General features: G+C 40.7%; 1 pseudogene; it reads right to left on the bottom strand.

Annotated features, from left to right (window-relative positions):
* Window positions 1-4,454: 4,454 nt before the first annotated feature.
* On the bottom strand, window positions 4,455-5,609 carry LOC137220862 (RNA-binding motif, single-stranded-interacting protein 2 pseudogene; annotated as a pseudogene).
* Between the last annotated feature and the right edge of the window lie 252 nt (window positions 5,610-5,861).

Below are 5,861 nucleotides of genomic sequence, written 5' to 3'. Positions count from 1 at the left end.
CCCAGCTGTTAGCCTCCACTAACTGCTAGCTGACTCCTCCAATGTTTATAACAACCCTGTGACATAAATTGCCTCACAGTCTGATCCAGTTAAAGTCAAACTCCTTGGTAGGGGCAAGGGTGTTGCCAGTCTTTGAGGCTTGCTCCACCCATCCCCTAGGAAGTACTTTTGTGCTATGGAATAGGAGTTGTGTGTAGGGGCAGTGCGCAGGAGCAGGTATTGCTTTCCAGTTCCTGACACTACCCACTATGGAGCTTCCACAGCTCAGAACCAGGAAGGAGGGGATCTGCATATGTTCACTGGCTGTTGAATCTACCCACAATAGTTCTTCTGCCCCAAGAAGCTGGTGGAGATGAGAGTTGCAACTCTGCTGCTAAGAACACCAAAGTAGCTTCCCCAGTACACAAAGCTGTTTTGGAAAGAGTTTCTGCACTCTTCACCAGGCACCCACCCAGATCCTCCCTACATGGTGGAAGGTGAGGGTGGGAAGATGGATGTTGCCTGGCTGCCACCACCCACTCAAGATAGGCCTTCTGTAGCATTGAGCAATGGAAGATAACATCTGCTGATGTTCACTGGCTGCCAGACCCATCCTGAATAGCTCTTCTATACCATGGAACTTGAAGAGATGGGAAATGCAACCTGGCTGCCTACTGAACTGAAAGAGCAAGACAGAGATGTGAGGGAATGGATGCAGTCCCTAGCTTGAATGCCACAGTCTCCCATTTATTGAGTTTCTATAGATTTTTTTTTTTTTTTTCAGTACGCGGGCCTCTCACTGTTGTGGCCTCTCCCGTTGTGGAGCACAGGCTCCGGATGCGCAGGCTCAGTGGCCATGGCTTACAGGCCTAGCCGCTCTGTGGCATGTGGGATCTTCCCAGACCGGGGCATCGGCAGGCGGATTCTCAACCACTGCACCACCAGGGAAGCCCCCATAGATTTTTTAAAATAAATATTTCTCAATTTGTTGTAAGCCCTTTGATCAATATCTAGTCTTTAAATGTTTATATCTGCAAATTTTGGCCAGGCTAATAGATGTCTCTCCAGGGGAGAGGTTTCCTTAAGCTCTTCACACCACCATTCTGGAAATCTTACCACATTCTTTTTATGGCTGAGTAGTATTCTTTTGTATGGATGTACTAGAATTTGTACAATCATTCACCCATTGAAGGACATTTAGATTATTTCCAGTTTTTTGCTATTATGAGTAAAGCTGCTATAGACATTCACATATAGATTTTTGTGTGAACAAAAATGCTCATTTCTCTGAAATACATGTGCAAGAGTGCAATTGCTGGCTTGTATGGTAAGTGCTTGTTTAATTTGGGAAGAAACTGCCAAACTATTTGCCAGAGAGCCTGTGCCATTTTACATTCTCACCAGCAATCTTTGAGAGGCCTAGATTCTCAATATCCTCACCAACATTTGGTATTGTCACTATTTTTAAAAATTTTACCTGTTATATTAAGTGTGTAGTGATATCTTATTCCCCTAATAGCTAATGATGTTGAACATCTTTTCATTTGCTATTTACCATCAACTTTACCATCCCTTTGATAAAATGTCTGTTCATGTCTTCTGCCCATTTATAATCAGATTGTTTGTTTACTGTTGAGTTTTGAGTGTTCTTCATATAGTCTAGGTGTGAGTCTTGTGTCAGATATATAATTTGTAAATGTTTTCTCCAACTCTTTATTTTGTCTCTTTATCCTCTTGGCATGGTATGTCATAGAGCAAAAGCTTTTAATTTTGATTATGTATAATTTATTAATTTTTTCTTTTATGGATCATACTTTTGGTGTCTCATCTACGAACTGTTCACCTAGCTTTAGGCCCTGGAGATTTTTCTCCTAATTTTTTTTTAGCTTTTAAAATTTATTCATAAACCCATGGTCAATTTTGAAATAATTTTTTATGAAGTATAGAGTTTGGTTTACACTTTTTTACCTTATGTATGTCTAATTGCTCCAGCATCATTTGTTGAAAGACTATATTTACCCATATTTAAATGCTTTTCTGCCTTTGTCAGAAATTAGTTGGGCTTATTTCATTGGTATATTTCTGTTTGTCTATTTTATTCTAGTGATCTATGTGTCTTCCCTCCACTAATATCACACTGTCTTGATTATTGCAGATATTGTAGTAGGCCTTAACATCAGATAGAGTAATTCCTCTCACTTTATTCTTCTTTAAAATTTTTTTTTGGTATGCAAAAGAACCATTGCCTTTCCATATAAATTTTAGAAGAAGCTTATTTAGGTCTACAAAAATTTTTTTTTCTGGTATTTTGATAAGAATGGTGTTAAATCTATAAATCATGTCCAAAATAATCCCTGGGGCTTAGGTTTTATGGATTTTACTCCCATGATTATTTATGTTATATGGCACAGTTGACCTTAAGATAGGAAGATTATCCTGAGTCTGACCTAATCACATGAACCCTTGAAAAGCAGAGAGCTTTTCCCAGCTGATAGCAGAAGGAAAAGTCAGAGAGATGCAAAACACAAGAAGGATTTGATGCACTGCAGCTGACTTGAAGATGGAGGAGCCATATGATGAGGAATGTCGGTGACCTCTAGGAGCTGGAAGTAGCCCCTGGTTGACAGCCAGCAGGTAAACAAGGACCTCAGTTATACAGATTCAAGAAATTGAATACTGCTAACAAGAATAAGCTTGAAAGTGAGTTTTTGCCCAGAGCCTCCACATGAGAACTCAGTCTGGCTGACAAGTTGATTTTGGCTTTGTGCAGAGAATTCAGCCACAGCATTCTGCACTTCTGACCTAATGAAACTGAGATAATATATATATGCTTTTATTTAAGCTGATAGGTTTGTGATAATTTGTTATGCAGCAATAGAAAACAAATACAGATTTTGGTACCAAGCATGAGCTGGTGCCTTAATAAGTACCTAAATGTGGGGTGGGTTTGAAATCTGGCAGTGGGTGGTGGCTGGAAATATTTTGTAAAGTATAATGGGAAAAGACTAGATTGTATAGAAGAAAATGATAGTAGCAAAGTGGATGTTGAGAATGCTGCAGGTGACTGGAAGAAGGAGGATCCTTGTTATGCAGTGGAAGAATGCTTAGCAAAAATTGTTTCCAAACTTCAAGAGGAGGCCTGGTTTCTACTTATTGCTACAGGAAAAATACAAAAGGAGAGATAAATTGAGGGAAGATCTGTTAAACAAAAAGACACCAGGGCTTGATGATTTTGAAAATTCTCATCCATGCTGTTGCTTTTATCAGCAGTTTTCCCTTTACATTGCACAGTCGTATTCTGTCCTATCAGTGTACCACAATTTGTTCATGCATCTGTCAGTTATAGGACATTTGGATTGTTTACTCTTTTGGCAATTATAAATAAAGCTATAAACATTTATGTACAGGTTTTGAACAAACACAAGCTTCCATTTCCTTTGCATAGATAACTAGATGTGGGGTTGCTGGGTCATATGGCAAATGCACATCTAACTTTACAGAAGATTATCAACTGATTTCAAAGTGGCAGTACCATTTTGCATTCCCACCAGCAATGGTTCAGAGTTCCAGTTGCTCCACATCCTTGCCAGCACTTGGTAATATCAATGGTGTTGTATGTATAGCAGTATCACATTGTTGTTTTAATATGCATTTTCCTAATAACTAATGATGTTGAGTATCTTTTCACATGCTTAATTGCTATACATATATTTGATGAAGTTTCTTGAAATATTTTGCCAATATTTTTGTTATTTTCTTATATTAAGTTTTGAGATTTTTATATATTCCGGATATGTCACCTATCCAACATGTGTTTTGCAATTACCCCTACCCTCATGGATCATCTTTTCATCATTTTGCCAATTTCTATGAAAAAAAAAGCTTGCTGGGATTTTTATGAAGATTGTGTTGAATCTATAGGTCAATTTAGGGGAAGCAGCTATTCTTAAGCAATATTGAATCTTCTAGTCCATGAATGTGGTATATCTCTACATTTATTTAGGTCTTCTTTGACTTCCTTTATTATACACATCATTCAGCATTTAGATATTACACACTTTTCTATATTTATGCCTCTGTACCTTATGATTTTTAGTTATTATTACAAGTAGCATTTTTAAAACGTTCAGTTTCCAATTGCTCATTGCTATTATGTAGAAATACAGCTGATACTTGTGTACTGACCTTGTATCCTGCAACCTTGCAAACTCATTATTTCTAGTGGCTTTTTTTTTCTTAAAAGTTTTTCTGATCTCCTTGACTGTAGCACACACAAAAAGTGACAGTTCTCCCAGGCTCCACCAGGAGTAGAGGAAGAGCAGAGGACAAGAGTGCAGAGATTTCTTTTTCCAGGCCTAGGCTTGTGAAGAACGATGGCCAAGAGTTAGTCCTCAGCAGGGCCCACAGAGGGGCTGTATTCCTAGTCATCCCTCTTGAGTCTGGAGCATCAGCATCTCCAAGAATTCATTTATATTCAAAAAATATGGGGAGGGAAATCCACTGTTACTTGTTGAACTGGAAAGAATAGACCCCATGGTCTGAGGGAGCATCCACAGTCACTTGATTTTGCTGGCCGCTGCTCTCCTCAACTGAAAAAGAGGAAGGCACAGGGGTGTATTGGGAGATGTAAGCTCCTTGCATAGCTGCAGCTGTTGGCATATATATGCCCTTGCTGCTCAGGGAAAGGTGGCCCAGTTGCTGGGTAAGAGACCCCATCATGGAGGCAGGCTGGAGAGAAATGGGATGATACATTCCTGGTGTCAGAACTGAACCTGAAGGCTACATGAGATATGACTGGTAGTGCATCCAAGATGGGTTAGATACTTATAAAAGGAGATTTCTGAGTTACTCTCTGATATGAAGACACAGGAGATGGAAGATATGGGGACAGTGCAGACTGAGCAAGCATCTTGTTGGGGGTGATGTTATAAGGAGCTGAGTAAAACCCATTCTGAAGAGCTGTGGTGGGGTCATAGGTCAAGGCCATACCACGCATGTCTGCATTCCTTGGCCAGGCTTTCCATTTTGCATAAAATTTCCTTGGTTCTGTCATTTCTTTGGACCCCCATCAGCAAATTTGCAAAGCAAGGGATCAGATGGGGCTGGTACACCAGGAGGTGCCTTAATATATTTTCCAAAGTGATGATAGTTTTACACTTCTCTGTGGGGGCTCCATCCTTGCAAAGCCAACCCCTCTGCTGGTTCCACTGGTATCTCGAAGGATTAGAGTGGAGATAACCTGACCAAAGGACTTTAGCATCCCTTCCAGTTTTTGCTCATCCGTTGACAATGGGAGGTTTGAGATGTATAAATTTGTGGGGTTCTGCTCCGGTTGCTTTGCCATCTGTGCTTGTACACCACGGGTTTTCAGTGCTTTTACAGCTTTCTGTGCTGCTAAAGGGCTGTCAAAGTCCACAAAGCCATAGGCTTTGCACTTGTTTGTGGTCTTGCCTAGTATGGCCTTAGTGGAGACAAACTTGCCGTATGGCTGACACAACTTCACTAGGTCCTGGTCAGTAGTGCTTGGCTGCAATGCCCTGATGTAGAAGTTGATTTCACTGAGCTGGTCATTTACAGGTACTCCCACTGCTGCTCTTAGGGGTACTGTTGACTGGACTTGGTGGTGCCATTTGCTAAGACAATGGCACATATGACCAACCTGAAATTTATGCCCAAGCCGAAGTTCACAGAGTTGGGATGTTTGTTCAAACTGTCTCTGAGCAAAACCGCATGCTGGAGTCTAGGTGTTTGTTCGACCTCCATGCCGCACTGTGAGGTGGGGTACTGAGGGCCGCATCTGGCCTTCGAATGTCGAAGCTCACTAAGAGACTTCTTGAACAGAGCTCACTCTTATCTGAGTGTAGAGAGGGACCGCTCTCCCC

Source organism: Pseudorca crassidens, chromosome 3 (assembly GCF_039906515.1).
Source record: "Pseudorca crassidens isolate mPseCra1 chromosome 3, mPseCra1.hap1, whole genome shotgun sequence".
Lineage (NCBI taxonomy): Eukaryota > Metazoa > Chordata > Mammalia > Artiodactyla > Delphinidae > Pseudorca > Pseudorca crassidens.
The sequence above is the reverse complement of the archived record's forward strand: the minus strand, read 5'-3'. Positions and strand labels throughout refer to the sequence as shown.